General features: G+C 41.9%; 1 protein-coding gene across 1 annotated transcript in view; it reads left to right on the top strand.

The window, feature by feature from the left end:
- Window positions 1-714: 714 nt before the first annotated feature.
- The window catches only part of lhfpl2a (LHFPL tetraspan subfamily member 2a), a 66,620-nt gene continuing 50,555 nt past the window's right edge, over window positions 715-16,779 (top strand). The window contains exons 1-2 of the mRNA XM_084046306.1: window positions 715-890; window positions 15,629-15,800. The gene's annotated coding sequence lies outside the window, so the exon portion shown is untranslated. The remainder of the gene's footprint in view (window positions 891-15,628; window positions 15,801-16,779) is intronic.

Genomic DNA, 16,779 nt, shown 5'->3' with positions numbered 1-16,779 from the left:
ACATTCCATGCCATTAAAGGGACAATTCGCGCTCACATATCCTGCATTTAGCTAAATGCTTTAACTGTTCAATTCTTATTAGATTTACCAGACTGATGGCCGGATGGAGGGAGGCAGGGCAGTGGGGGGAAGTAACTAAGTACATTTACTTCAAGTAAATATACTTTTCAAATATAATGTGAAAAATAGTACTCTTTCACCCAAGTCAAATTTGGATTACAAGCCTTTTACTTGTGGTTATTGCTATAAAAAATTACTCAAAGTAAAAATATCAGAGTAGCCTACTTTTTTGGATGGATGGATGGATGGAATGGAAGGGGCAGTTGTGGAAAGTAACGAAGTACATTGACTCAAGTACTGTAGGCCTACTTAAGTACAATTTTGAGGTACTTTTACTTTACTGGAGTATTTCCAATTTTCAGTACTTTTACTTCTACTCCAATTACAATTATTTGAAAACTTTATTACTAGTTACTTTGTAGATTTTGATTATTATTACAAAACATACCTCAACCACTTCAGCCCTATAGGCATTTCGGCCATTTGAAAATAGCAGAAGTAAAACATTTCAGTGCTTTTTCCACCACTGATACTTTTACTTAAGTAAAAAAATGTGAGTACTTTTTCCACCACTGGGAGGGGGGGGGGTGGGCATCACGTCATTTCATCCCGGCCCACAAGCTCCTCTAGCTGGGGGAGAGAGAAGCAGTCAGTCAGCCCTGTGGTGCTGCTGGAGCCTGGAGGAAAAGAGGAGAAACCATATAAATGTACATGATTACATTTAGTACCGGATACAAGTTACAATCAGGGACCCACAAAGAATCATTTTATCTAAAAAGTTGGATTTCTTTTTTTTTTCTGCGGGCGCTCACAACAAACCAAGAAAACACGTAAGTATAGTGGCGTTGCCATGTCCGCTTATTATAAGTGCCTTTGGGCTTATTTGTCTGTAAAGTTGCTTACTATTGGCTTGTTTCTAAAGTGTAGTCGCTTGTTTGGGCTTGTTTCCTAATGTTGTTTAAACCATTGGTTGTCAAACATGTTCATATCAAGGACCCCCAAATTAATATATATTTGTAGACCCAAGTAACCTATCCCCATGCAAGATTTTGTGGGTTTGAAAATATTCCAAAATGTTCTCTTTTTCCCGTGATTTAAAAACAAATAAAAATAGCAGCTCTATAAGCACACAACGCTTTTTCAAATGGCCTATATATATATATATAGGGTTTGAGTGCATGTCGCTTCTTTTGGGTTTGTTTTCATATTTGCTTGGGTTTGTTGCTTATTTCTCTCACAAAACCTGGCAACACTGGTAAATCCCATTCAATGGTCGAATAAAGACCAATATGTTAGTTTGCTTTACAGAGGAAAAACTTCCTTTGTTCATGTAACTGTGGGGGAGTTACAAATGGAACCAAATGGACCCGTACGGGTCCATTTGGTTCCATTTATAACTCCCTCACAGTTACAAACCGTTACATTGAATGTAACGGTTTTTTTAACGTCGGCATTTTCGCGTCTAGAAGAGAAACTCGTGGCAGAAAAAGAACGGAGCGACAACATGACGGTTTTTTTTAACAGTTGTTTTTCCATTTATTGCAGCTTTATAAAGACGTTTTTAATGTCTTTTAGACAATTCTGTGTCATTGTTTCACTATGAAATGATTTTTGTATTTCATGGCAGACATAAACTTCTAGCATCCCCCCTAGCCCTGATACATATCATGACCGTCATGGATGAACTTTAACCTGGTGTTTGAATTTTCTCCATTTACGGCCCGTACATCTACATAAACGTTCATATTTCAAATATAAAGTGCTGACCTCATGGCCACGGATGTTACAATTAAGTACGGGCTCTCAAAAGTACCCGTATCCTCCGTATTGTTAAATAAAAAAAAACATTTTAATCCGATCGGTGGCCATTGTTTCCATATTTCCTCCATACGCTTTCAACTACGCGACCCCGTCGGTTGGGAGGTGTATTGCACTCTGATACATTATAACACTATGACAAAAATGGCCACCGATCGGATTAAAAGCCTTTTTATTCAACAATACAGAAGACACGGGTACTTTTTGAGGACCCGTACATAATTGTAACATCCGTGGCCATGGGATTAAGCACTTATATTAGAAATACGAACGTTTATGTACATGTACGGACCAAAAGGGGAGAAAGTGCAAACACTTTTTTGAAGTTCATCCATGACGGTCGTGACAGACGACCCTCCTTTTTTTGCGGTGAAAAACTCGGTGATAATGTAAACAAATGCATGTGGGGCTTAATTAGTGCAGTTTCGTCAATCAATGACTATATCATGAATTAAATTACACGACAGACTACGTGTTTATAGGCCTACAACTCAAAAGACAAGTTGAGTTTAAACAGCTGGTTGGGGGTCGCGGGCTGTAAATTATTTAAATCAATGTTATGCGTGTTTTATGTGTGTGTGTGTGTGTGTGTGTGTGTGTGTGTGTGTGTGTGTGTGTGTGTGTGTGTGTGTGTGTGTGTGTGTGTGTGTGTGTGAAGATCTATGTTGATTTTAGAGACTTTTCTTTTCTTTTGGGTAGTCTTTAGAATAGGCTCTATACAGCAGCCATATTATCACTTCCTTCACAGGTGTTACCAATGATACTAATGAAGGCTCTGTTCCATTTAGTGTAGCACAGTGGTTTCCACGACCCCCATAACTCTGAGAGTGTACAAATGGAACACTCTCAGAGTTACACACCTGTAAGGGGCCATTTGGAAGCCCATGAGGGTCCCTGGACCCCAACTGTAGACCCACTGGTGTAGCAGAGTGTTTCCAGTGAGCCAACATGCACAATATCAGCACCCTGACTCTGTTTGACCAGAATGGAACAGAGCCTTCATTAGTATCATTGGTAACACCTGTGAATGTCTTCATAATATGGCTGCTGTGAATAGAGCCTATTTGCGGAGCACAGATTTTCCAATCTCTTTAAAAACCTGAAAAGGTTCCACTCCTGGATGATATCCCAGTGTGTGTGTGTGTGTGTGTGTGTGTGTGTGTGTGTGTGTGTGTGTGTGTGTGTGTGTGTGTGTGTGTGTGTGTGTGTGTGTGTGTGTGTGTGTGTGTGTGTGTGTGTGTGTGAAAGAGTGTTAAGGGTGATTTTTTTTGGGGGGGGGACATCTGCATTACAAAGCTTAGAATGGAATGGCCTTATGTATGTCAGGGGTCTGCAACGTTTTTCCAGCCCAAGGACCCCTTAGCTGCAGAGAGAGATGAAGCAGGGACCCCCACTACATATCGTATAACATTGTGTTGCAGATTAAACTTGTCCATATATTTCATAGCTTCATAGACTTGTTTGACAGCAACTATCATCATTATTGTCGTGTAAATGAATGCTGTATTGTTTGTTCACACATTATCTTTTCTTTTAATATGTTGGATTCACGTTAATGTGTAGCCTATTTTCAGACATTTAACCACTTAAAGTAAACCCTCAATATTTAAGTAAACATGACATTTGGCTCTGTACTTGGTCTTCTCTTTTCCCCCTCTACACCAAACCGCCTCGCTGCGAATCTTCCCCTTAGAATAGAAATGCTTATAGGGTTCAAGTGGTTGATGTAAAAACAGTTCATATCACACACGCACGCGCGCACACACACACACACACACACACACACACACACACACACACACACACACACACACACACACACACACACAGAATTAGCTGGTGGTCCGCGGAGGTATTGCAGGTGGTCCCTGGCCATGCATTAAATAAGTTTCAGGAGTTCTCACTGTATGGTGTGTGTGTGTGTGTGTGTGTGTGTGTGTGTGTGTGTGTGTGTGTGTGTGTGTGTGTGTGTGTGTGTGTGTGTGTGTGATATGACATGTGAGCTTTCCATAATCACAGTAATCCTTAATCATATACCATCATATTCAAGGGCTTTTGCTGAGAAAAGAGACAGACCTCAGTCACTTTCAAATTAGTTGACGCTCGTTAATGTCATAGGCATAAAAGCAATTATGCTTCTGCACTGTCAAATAGGCCAACATCTAATCTAAGATTAGTGGGACTCACCATTGAGTCACAGGACATTGAAAACAAACAAAATCACTGTATTTTTAAAAATATTATGTTGATATTATAGCTATTTTATTTGATTAGATGTGTGATGTTCCTGACAGTTAGTTGACTTTTGGTGAAAAAGCCTGCATATATCGGTATCGGTTGATATCGGTATCGGAAATTAGGAGTTGGTCAATATCGGAATATCGGATATCGTGAAGAAAAGTGGGGTGGGTCTATGATGGACCCACCACGCACAATAGTGGTGGTCCCCAGGTTGCTCTTAGTCAGGATGGTGGTCCCTGGGTCAAAATCAGTTGAAAACCCCTGCTCTATGCTAAAAATATCTTTGTGTTGTGACTCGTTGTGTGAGCTTGTAGATCTAGTGTTTTCCCAGAACAGAGAAGCTTTGGTTGCAGTGATTTAATGGAAGTCATGATGGATTGATTGACTTTAACTTATTTAGACCTGAGGCCGATTCTACAGATCATCTCTGTCGGGTGGAAACCTCATATGACCAGAACTGTTACTTTTCAGGATTCAAACAAATAAAAAGTAGCAGATCTACAAGCTCAAAACGCGTCACATTTCGAGCTTGTGGATTTTTTGTAAGCCGTCAATGTACATTGAAGGATAATAAAGGATTAAGTAATCAGCCTGACTAATAGATTTATAATATTATAAAAAAATCTATTTGAATTTTGTTCGTGTCGATTCATTGATATACTGCAGGGGGCTTCAACAGGGGGTCCGGGACCCCTAGGGGGTCCTCAGAGTTACTAAAGGGGGTCCGCCAAATCTTTGTGTGATATGATTCTTTTTTTTACCTTAACCACTTGAACCCTAACATCCCTTTTTCTGATAGGTGTAGAGGAAAAAAAGAGCAGACCAAGTAAACAAAAAAAGAAAGTTTAATGAAATGTTTTTTTATACAATATAGAGGGGGTCCCTGCTTCATCTCTCTCTCAGCTAGGGGGGTCCTTGGCCTGAAAACGTTGAAGACTCCTGATATACTGTATAAGAAAAAAATGTCATATAAAAAAACTGCTAACCGACTCTCGAAAATAAAGAAATAAAGACTGTTAACTCTTTAACTGCCAGAGTATATACAACTAAATAAGGCCCAGACTGCCAGTGATTTTTCGATGTTCTTACCGTTTCAAGTAGTCACAGGATATTTATCTCCAGTACGGTCGATCCCATGATGGTTGCTAATCACGGAGGGTTTCACTGTAAAAAAGAAATGTAATTGTGACCTCCCATTCACTTGTTATAGCCTACGCCGCTAAAAATAGCACGTTTATGCTACGTTTACGTTATTTCCTGGTTCTGTGTGAAAAAACGAAGAAAAAAAAGAAAACGAAAAAAAAAAAAATATATATATATATTTTTTTTTTTCAAAAACCCGTCCAAACTCGTCGTTGGCAGTGTGGGCACTGGTAGAATTTGACGAGTTAACTCATTCATGATAGTCAATGAATGGCTCTAAATATTGGTTTTGATATATGGCTCTATGCACAGCAGCCATATTGGGAATGAATTGGGCCCCTTCCGTACTTCCTTCACAGGTGTTACCAATGATATTAATTAAGGCTCTGTTCCATTTAGTGTGGCGTAGTGGTTGTCTTATGACCGCCATAACACTGAGAGTGTTCCATTTGCACACTCTCAGAGTTACACCATAAGGGGCCATTTGGGAACCAAAATGGAGTGTTTCTAGTGAGCCAACATGCACGATATCAGCACCCTGACCAGAATGGAACAGAGCCGGCCTGGGCCGTAGCGTGACGGTCCAGGCACCCTAGGCGGCAATGCCAGCCTGACAGCGTGTCGTGGGTTCGACTCCCGTTCCCGACGACCTTTGCTGCATGTCACCCCCTATCTCTATCCCCAATTCCTGTCAGCCTACTTTCCCTGTACCTCTCTAAATAAAGGTATAAAAAGCCCCAAAAAAAATCTTAAAAAAAAAAAAAGAATGGAACAGAGCCTTCATTAGCATCATTGGTAAAGGAAGTAAGAAGAAGCCCAATTTCTTTCCAATATGGCTGCTGTGCATAGAGCCTAATGTGGGGCGGGGCAGAGAGCGTACGGCTCCATTTGTACACTCTGAGAGTTACAGACCTTATAAGGAACCATTTGGAACCCCTTCAAGGAACCCTGACAGTTCTTGGACCCCACTTTGAGAATCACATATATATTCTTTATCAGTGGTGGAAAGTAACTAAGTACATTTACTTAAGTACTGTACTTAAGTACAATTTTGAGGTATTTGTACTTTACTTGAGTATTTCCAATTACCAATACTTTTACTTCTACTCCACTACATCTCAGAGGCAAATATTGTACTTTTACTCCACTACATTTATTTGAAAACTTTAGTTACTAGTTACTTTGCAGATATAAATTATTGCATTATAAACATACATTAAACACTTTAGTCCTATTTTATACCTAGGCTATACATTTTACTACTTTTACTTTACTTTAAGTATATTTCGATGCCAATACTTTTGTACTTAGTAACATTTTGAACACAGGCCTTTTACTTGTAACAGTTTTTTTTAAACATTTGAGTACTTTTTCCACCACTGATTCTGGCGCTATAATATGTGAAACTAGAAAAAGTGCTCCTCGGAGCACAGGTCTCCGCCAGGTCAGGTAGGTTATTGTGGCCTCCTGGTGGCGCTATAATAGGCCAATGTGAAAAGGGTGGCATTTCTTCTTAGGCCTTTCAATGGGACACTGCATTCATGATTTGAGGCATTTTGTTCCAAAAATGTGTTTTGCTAAATTAGACCTGCTGGTGGCGCTATAAAGGCCAATGTGAATGTGAAAAGGGGGGCATTTCTTCCTCGGCCTAGTGGGAATCTGCATGCAAACTTTCACGGAAATTGCACACTGCATTCATGTTTTGAGGCATTTTGTTTAAAACTGACCAATCCTGCAAACTTTGGAAGCCACTGTATGCCAAATAGGATGGAATATGAAATATCGGACAGATCGATCAGAATCACATGACTATGGAGATGCAGTGTACCAATTTGCGTGTTTTTTGGACAGAATCTGAAGGAATAATCTCCAAAAATGTATTTTACATAAGTCGGCCTCCTGGTGGCGCTGTGAAAAGCAGATGTGAAAAATGCAGTCCAATGTTTTTTCTTGGCCTCTAGGGAGTGTGCGTGCAAAGTTTCACGCAGATCGGTGCAGTTATAGTTAAAAATGCAAATCGGCCAGTTATAGCGCCACCATGAGGCTGATTTGAAAATGTTCAAGTGGCATTTCTTCCTCGGCCTAGTGGGAATGTGCGTGTGCAATTTTTTGGAAATGGCAAGCTGCGTTCATGATTGGAGGCAGTTTGTTCAAAACGGACCAATCCTGCAAACTTTGGAAGCCAACCTTAGCCAATGAGGATGCAATATGGGAAATCGGACAGATCCGGGTTGATCACATGACTATAGAGATACTGTGTACCGATTTGCATGACGTTTGGTTAAAAGCTGTAGGTGTAATGGGAAAAAATGGGTTTTGCACAAATCGGCCTCCTGGTGGCGCTATAACAGGCCCATGTGAAAAATGTGGGGCAGAGGTTCTGAATTGGCATCCAGGGAGTGGGTGTGCACAGTTTCGCAGCGACCGGGCCAACGGTACCGGAGATTAGCTGGTAACACACAGACAGGACACACACACACACACGGACGGACGGACGGACGGAGGGTAAAACATACTCTCTCGCCATGCCTTTCGGCCTGGCGGAGACAATTACAATCTTTCTTCGGAGTCTACACAATGAAATCCTCAGTGATCATTTAACTCTGAGCGTGTACAAATGCACGCGTACGGGTCTATTTTGGTCACACTTGTGCCCTCTCAAGAGCTCCAAATGCATCCGTTTAACACTGAGGATTTTACTGTGTAGCTGCTTAGGAAAAGTTCTCTACTACTGTTTTTTTTTTTTTTCCCCTCTTGCCTAAATAGATATGTTCAAAGAGTGGGAAAAAAGAATATGAGCAGAACCTCGTCTTGTGTCCAACACAGCTCACATGATGCAGCTGGCAAAATCTGTTAAAGGAGTAGTTCACCAAATCAATCTATCAATTACACACCACATGAAGCATTAAATTGATGGATATTTTTTTTGTTTTTGTCGCATTCCTAAGACAATAATTTGACGACCGGCGAAAGATGCCAATGTATCCGGTAGCGGTAGGAGACTCAAAGGAGACTCTTTGTGTCTCCTACCAGAGAGACCACCGGTATACTGAAGCTCACAACGCGCCGCGATGCGACGCGTTGTGAGCTTGTAGATCTGCTATTTTCAAATAGCCTAGGTATAAAACAGGGCTAACGTGGTTAATGTATATTTTATAATGTAATCATTTATATCTGCAAAGTAACTAGTAACTAAAGTTTTCAAATAATTGTAATGGAGTAAAAGTATAATATTTGCCTCTGAGATGAAGTGGAGTAGAAGTAAAAGTATAGACAATTGGAAATATTCCAGTAAAGTAAAAATACAGTACTTGAGTAAATGTACTTAGTTACTTTACACCACTGGTTATGACAGAGTGGATGTCGCGATAGTCACACAAAGCTACGGAGTCACTGAACGTCAGTTACAGTTGACCCTGGTGTGCATCGTCATGCGTTCTCATAGCAAACGGCACAAGCACCGTGGACCCCCATCTGAAAAGATTTTATGCCAGGGACCCCCCCAGAAAAGAATATTCATGTAAATACAATTAAAACAATAAAAAATATTCAAAATCTTCCAATAATTTTTCGTCATAAAAAAAAATAAAAAATAAAATAGCAGATGTGCAAGCAGTGAGCTTGTAGATCTGATATTTTTGAATATCCTGATCATATAAATGGATTAAGTCAGGGGTCTTCAACGTTTTCAGGCCAAGGACCCCCTAGCTGAGAGAGAGATGAAGCAGGGACCCCCTCTATATTGTAAAAAAAAATGTATTTCAGATAAACTTTTGCTGCTCTTTTTACCCTCTACACCTATAACTCTTTGCCAAAAATAGCAGATCTACAAGCTCACAACGCCTCGCAGCGCGAGGCGTTGTGAGCTTGTAGATCGGCTATTTTTGGCGTAAGTTCTCCTCAGAAAAGGGATGCTTGCGAGGGTTCAAGTGGTTAATGTAAAAAAAAAGAATCATATCACACAAAGATTTGGCGGACCCCCTGTAGGCCCCCTGTAGGACCCCCTGTATGAGGACCCCCTAGGGGTCCCGGACCCCCTGTTGAAGACCCCTGGATTAAGTGGTTAAAATGATTGTGTTGCTATAACTATTTGTTTACATTCATTTCGGCTATTCAAAAATAGCAGATCTACAAAGCAATGTGACACGTTGAGGGGTTTGTAGAGCTGCTATTTAAAAAAAAAAACGTTAACACATTTTATGCACAAAATGAGTACTTTTACTTTGGTTCTAGTATACGTTGATGTCAATACTTATATACTATTACTCAAGTAACATTTTGACTACAGGTACTTGATTTAGCCTACTGCTACTTTTACTCAAGTGCAATAATCAAAGTATGTCTTACATCGTGCCATGCTGCAAGCTTGTACATCTGCTATTTTTTGAAACATTTTAGAACATTCTTGAAAGGGTTTTACTTTTGTTTTTGTTTTTTTAAACACAAATCATTTTGGGGGCCCTTGACATGAACCACTGACTTACTTACTTACACCACCTGGCTTATTTATTTGTAACTGAAGCCCATTCAGCACAATGTCAGCATGACAGGAGTGTGAAATCTGCAAATTGAATGTCTGCCTCCCCCCCCTCTCTCTCTCTCTCTCTCTTTACTTGAGTAAAAGTATCAATACTGCAATGTAGAAGTACTCTCTTACAAGTCAAAGTACGGAATTCAAAATGAACTTGAGTAAAAGTACAAAAGTATTGGTATCAAAATGTACTTTAAGTACCAAAAGTTCTAAGTACTAAAATGTTTGAGAATAGCAGATCTACAAGCTCACAACGTGTCGCGATGCAACGCGTTGTGAGCTTGTAGATCGGCTGTTTTCAAATAGCCTAGGTATAAAATAGGGCTAAAGTGGTTGATGGTATGTTTCATAATGTAATAATTTACATATGCAAAGTGACTAGTAACTAAAGTTTTCAAATAATTGTAGTGGAGTAAAAGTACAATGTATGCCTCTGAGATGTAGTGGAGTAGAAGTACTGACAACTGGGAAATATTCCAGTAAAGTACCTAAAAAAAAGAGTACGGTACTTGAGTATGTACTTACATCACTGTGCTAATTGAATACCCCCCCCCCCCCCCCCCCCCGCCCACGTGTCAGAGGTGACACCACATGATGCAGGACGGGACGGGGGCCGTGGCCTCAAACATCTGTTAACATCTGGTGTTCAGTTTAGTATAGAGCGTAAAGACCCCACACTGTCACGTGTAAATCCTTGTAAGTCCAAAAAGCGCTACTTTTACAGGAAATGTAAGAAAATAACCTGTGTTCCAATGGATCCAATGGAGTTATTATTTGGTCACATGCTCTTGTTGATGCTTTTCATCGTTGCAATGTTTTCCGGCAATGACCCCTGCCATACGATAAAGTATAACATAGGGCATTAATACTTTATTAACCCTTTAAGACCGGGATGTTTTAAAGCGAACATTTTTAACTCCGATCTGTGCTTCTAGGGGTCCCTGAAACGACATATTTTGAGATGGGGGGTACGTGGCCAAATACATTGCCAAAGATTTGAGTTCAAAATGTTTGCTTTAAAAAGTATATATATTCAAAGATTTGCACAAATTTCAAACTTCAAAAATAGCAGATCTACAAGCTCATAGCGCGGCACTCGGTGCCGCGCTATGAGCTTGCAGATCTGCTATTTTTGAATAGCCAAAGAAATCTAAAAATGACATAGATGCGTTCCCGGTCTTAATGGGTTTTAAGACCGGATCTTTGAATATATATTACAAATGTCTTCTAAATCCTAACATAAAAAAAAAAAAAAACATATGTTGCTATATCATCATATGGTGCTCCAACTTTTCCATGTCAAGGACCCCCAAAATCATATGTATTTGGCCGCGGACCCCCATCTCTATATATAAACATATATATATCTAACTATATAAATGGCGAGCGACTTCCGCACCCTAGGTGCGACACCCCACAGCTCTGTTATCGAATAAACAACGCACCGCCATACCACATGTCGCCAACTGACTTGCCACGGCGGCCGCGCTGAATTTACGCGTCGCGTAGGGGACATCTCATTGCTCACTACACCTTTTCCACCGCGCAACATAATTAATTCTACTCACCAAATGTCGGACAAAACGGAAGGGGAGGCAGCTTCGTACCGTTTACCGTGCACACCACCGACACCGCACGGCGACGGGTTTCGCCGAAACAACACGAGCGGCCGCCATTGCACTCTGCCCATGTCCTCCACAACAGCACACACACAGCTCCTTTGCTTCAACCCCCCCCCCCCTTCTTACGTACCTCCTTTGTTCCACCCAGGCCGTTACTTTCACTTCACTCATGTCTCGCTCACAATATGTCCGTCCTTCACGTGCCATGTTCATCCCAAACACAAAAACAAACAGCCACAGCACAGCACGCTGCCCACGGTAATCTGCTAAACAAACCTGCCTAGGTTCATGACACCACAGGACTCGACAGTGATGTCATCATTATGCAACCCGGAAGTACAAATACCAAGGATAGGTCAGTGATGTCAGTCGGGTTGCCAAGTTTGCTGCCAGGTTTTAAAAAACAAGCGACAGAAACAAGCAAACCGTGCATGAAAAAAAAAAAACTGCCAAAGGGGTCCGCCATGTTCCAGGGGGGTCCCCGGGGGTCCCAACACTCACAGGGGTCGGCGGACCACCAGGGGGTCCGCGGACCACCAAAGTAACAATCACTATTAACATTTTTTTTTTTTTTTAAAAAGTAAAAAGTACTCAATAGCCCATTTCACAAGTTTTCAACGTTTGACAAAAATCCTTCAAAATATGTCACCTGGCGCCGCGCTGCGAACTTGTACATCTGCTATTTTTGAACATTTTTGAGAGATCTTGAAAGTGTTTGGGGGTCCATGGCACGAAAACGTTTGATTTAGAAGGCATTTGTAGAATCGGCCTCAGGTCTTAATGGGTTAAGTGCATTAGCCTCCTTGAGTAAATGTACTTAGTTACTTTGCAGCACTGCTTGTGTGTTGGGGATACCGAGTAGAGTGGTAAAAGTGGGTCAGATTACGTTGTAAGGTTTTCCATCCCTTCGCTTTCCAGAACGACCTTCTGTCTGAATTAGAAACAGACGACCGTCCCGGTCCGTTCATATACGCACAGGGAGAGTTCAGAGCTGTGGATTCTTTCTTTTTTTTCACTTTAGTAAAAGTAGCAATACCACAATGCAGTGGTGGAAAGTAACTAAGTACATTTACTTAAGTACTGTACTTGTACAATGTTGAGGTATGTGTACTTTACTGGAGTAGTTCCAATTTCCAATACTTTCACTTCTACTCCACTACATCTTAGAGGAAAATGTTGTACTTTTACTCCACTACAATTATTTGAAAACTTTAGTTACTAGTTACTTTGCAGATATATATTACTTTATAAAACATACATTAACCATTTTAGCCCTATTTTATTCGTAGGCTATTTGAAAATAGCCGATCTACAAGCTCACAACGTGTCACAACGCGTCGCACCGCATTCTGCAAAATGTACTCATTTTGCAGAATGTCCCATCTAACAAGATTTAGAGTTTTCTAAGTGTATCAAAAATATTTTGAAAGTAGCAGATCTACAAGCTCACAGCAGATCTGTGAGCTTGTAGATGTGCTATTTTCGAGTAGAGAAATTATACAATAGGGCTTGTTTGCATGCTAAATGTATGTTTGTAATAATAATCTAAATGTGCAAAGTAACTAGTGACTAAAGCTGTCAAGTACTAGTAAATGTAAGTGTAAAAGTACAATATCTGCCTCTTTTTATTACCAACAAATTGTACTTAAGTAGTCTACTGGTTCAGAGATTGCCTGTTAGTTTCACTGCTCCTGGAAAAGTCTCTCACACACACACATGCACGCACGCGCGTGCACACACACACACACACACACACACACACACACACACACACACACACACACAGTGGAACAGAGTCTTTGTCCTCTGTGATATTTTCCGTTACCGTCTTCGTCTTTTCATTTGTTCCATATGCTGCCTGTGTGTGTGTGTGTGTGTGTGTGTGTGTGTGTGTGTGTGTGTGTGTGTGTGTGTGTGTGTGTGTGTGTGTGTGTGTGTGTGTGTGTGTGTGTGTGTGTGTGTGTGTGTGTGTGTGTGTGTGTGTGTGTGTGTGCGCGCGCGTGCGTGCGTGCGTGTGTGTTTGTGTGTTTGTGTGTGTGTGAGAGCAAAAGTAGCACTACCACAATGTAGAAATACTCTGTTACTTACAAGTGTTACAAGTCCTGTTTTCAAATCACAACAAGTTGTCTCAATACACTTTACATGTAGAGAAGAGACCCGACATCCCACTCTGAGCAAGCAATTTTGCGACAGTGGCAACGAAAAACTCCCTCTTAACTGGAAGAAACGTCAGGCAGACCCTAGGCTCTAGGGTGGCGGCCTTCTGCCTAGACTGTGTCGGGGGGAAAAAGAGAGAGAGAGGGAGAGACAGAGGAGAGACAGAAAGAGATACAGTGCAAGTAGTAACAATAACAATAGTAGCAAAATATCAGATCTACAAGATCACAACGTGTCATATTGCAACATGTTGCAAGCTTGTAGATCGGCAATTTTCATATAGTCTAAATCTAAAATAGGGCTTAAATAGTTAATGTGTGTTTTGTATTAAGAATTTTAATCTCGATAGAGGTCCGGACCCGCCGGAACGACACTATCCGACAACAGGTTGTCGGCAGCAGACGTTTTCCATCGCCGAGTCGGCCCAAAATCGGTGCAGTTGAGAGCTGCCTTTAGATTAATTGAAAACACACGTCCTTGGTTCTGGTGACTGATATTGTCCTTCTAATATGTCAGGGGCCGTGCTTTTTCCTTCTTTCCTTCTTGTTGCTTTTTAGCCCTTTTTCTCCCCAATTTAGTCGTTATGCCAATTGATTCCTCCCCACACCCAATTCTGTGTTGTCACTGCTGTTGTATCCTACTGATTCACCTGCCAGTGAGGAGCCCCCACCGAGAGGACGTAGAGCCTCCGTCCTACTCCTCCCGCCCAACACTCCCTGCTGAAAGGGGCCGCCCCCCAGCCTGTAGGAGTAGACTACATGCAGGGACAGCCTTCCCGCCTGGCTTCCCTCCCCCGAACACGGGCCAATTGTGTTCGTATATAGACCCTCGACAAAGCCGGGTGCATCACGATGGATTCGAACCCACAACCTCCGCGGTGGTCGGCAGTGACTTTACCACTGTGCCACCCACGCGTTGGGCCGTGTTTTTTCAATTACTTTAATAAATAAAAATAAAGATATTTGAATACTAAATATCTAAATACTCAATCCAGTAACTTAAAAACTTTCTGGGTTGCTCACAAAAGCCTGAGTAGACTGTAACGGTTTAGCCGATCGCTACAAGACGTTAAAATGACCCCGAACATGTTTCAAAGTGTCATCAGTTATCTCACTCTCTCTCTCTCTCTCTCTCTCTCTGTCTCTCTCTCTCTCTCCATCTCTCTCCCTGTTAAAACATAAATTTAGATAGTATAACGTTTAGAGATGCTGGGTTTAGTGTTTACCTAATCTGAGTTCCCAGAAGTTTTCGCCAGCTCTGGCGAGGAACTTCTGGACCAGAGCCCTGGTATTTGTGGGCGGGATGTAACTTACGCTCAGAATTTGAGCGGACATGCCTCTTACCGGTCTGAGAGCTGTGCAACTCGTCTAAAAAGTCCGACGAGAGGCAAACAGCAGTACACAACCATGGCGGCCGAAATTTCTCAAGGGGAAATTGCTTCCCGTCGATCCTATTTAGATGCAACACCCACTGCATGTGGATCCCGCCCCCTTTTCTTCATTGGCTGTTGGTTTGAATCAGAACTCAGTGGCCGCGCCCCTGTTGTCCAGGATCCCCAGGATCCAAGCCAAAGACTCCCAGACTAGTGTCCCAGACTAGTGTTTACCTGGTATCCTATAGTTTCAAATATACAGATTATGATTTGTATATGTTGTATAGACAGGTGCTGGGTTCATTGTTTACCTATGATCCTAAGTTCTTGAAGCACTACACTGTCTCTCTGCATTCTATGCATGTGATTACCTTGTTTATTGTACAGTAAGTCACTCTGGATTCGCTAAAGGCCTACATTATTGTGTCTCTCACTCTGTCTCTCTCTCTTTCCCTACCCTTGGTCTGTCTGTGTGTGTGTGTGTGTGTGTGTGTGTGTGTGTGTGTGTGTGTGTGTGTGTGTGTGTGTGTGTGTGTGTGTGTGTGTGTGTGTGTGTGTGTGTGTGTGTCTCTCTCTCTCTCTCTCTCTCTCTCTCTCTCTCTCTCTCTCTCTCTCTCTCTCTCTCTCTCTCTCTCTCTCTCTCTCTCTCTCTCTCTCTCTCTCTCTCTCTCTCTCTCTCAATAGCTGTTCCTATTGGACCAGCTCTGTAGGTGGCGCAGTTGAGTGAGTTTCTTTGTCTTGGTGGACATATTTTATATTCTGGCGAAACAGTGGATTTTACACAAAAGGTGGGGTTCTGAGAGGCTTCCCACCGTGAAGAACAGACTTTCAACATCATAAAACCACCTTTGTTTTGGTGAGTAGCTACTGTACATTATATTGTACTATATATATTATATTCAGCCTAGATGTTGAACTTTGATTAATAGTAGGTTGTATAGCTACTATGCAGTGGTGTAAAGTAACTAAGTACATTTACTCAAGTACCTTACTTAAGTACACTTTTGAGGAATCTTTACTTTACTAGAGTATTTTCTTTACTAGAGTAACACAAACTATTTCTGAACGACTGCGACCTTTGTAAAATACTCGGTCCAGGAAAATAAAAGAAGACATGTAGTGAAGACTGAAGAGCGCAACGTACGTTCATGAACATGCCAAAGTCACATGGCGCCTAACTGGCCCGTGGACTGACCATACCTTCTTCTATCAAAGCCTTGGTCAAGCGATAGGCTGCAGCAGCCATATTCGAAAGAAATCGGGCCCCTTCCATACTTCTTTCGCAGGTGTTACCAATGATACTAATTAACACATCGAGTGCCAGAGTTTTTTTAAGACAGGGTACATCCAGTGCCAGCGTTTCTTACCATGTAACGCAGATCGTTTTAGAGCTGCAGAAGTCACCACGAGGACCCCGGATGTGTGTGTGTGTGTGTGTGTGTGTGTGTGTGTGTGTGTGTGTGTGTGTGTGTGTGTGTGTGTGTGTCTCTCTCTCTCTCTCTCTCTCTCTCTCTCAGGTGTGTGTGTGTGTGTGTGTGTGTGTGTGTGTGTGTGTGTGTGTGTGTGTGTGTGTGTGTGTGTGCGTGCGCACGCACGTGTGTGTGTGCGCGCGCGGCATAATTTCCAACAGACAGTAGACAAATAAAGCAAGACATCTTTACTTCCCGTGTCTGTGTGACATAAGCACTGTGCCCCCCCCCCGTCCCCCCGTGACCACCACAGATAGGGCTCTACTAGGGCAGTGGTTCTCAACCTCTCCAGGCCCCCCCAAAATAATCCTATTTGAACTGGGGACCCCCCACCCTGACAAGCACTTGGAATTGTAGGAGTTGAGG

Source organism: Gymnoscopelus microlampas, assembly GCF_963454915.1.
Source record: "Gymnoscopelus microlampas genome assembly, chromosome: 21".
In the NCBI taxonomy this organism is placed as follows: Eukaryota; Metazoa; Chordata; class Actinopteri; order Myctophiformes; family Myctophidae; genus Gymnoscopelus; species Gymnoscopelus microlampas.
Note: the sequence above shows the minus strand (reverse complement) of the source record. Positions and strands in the feature narration are given on the sequence as shown.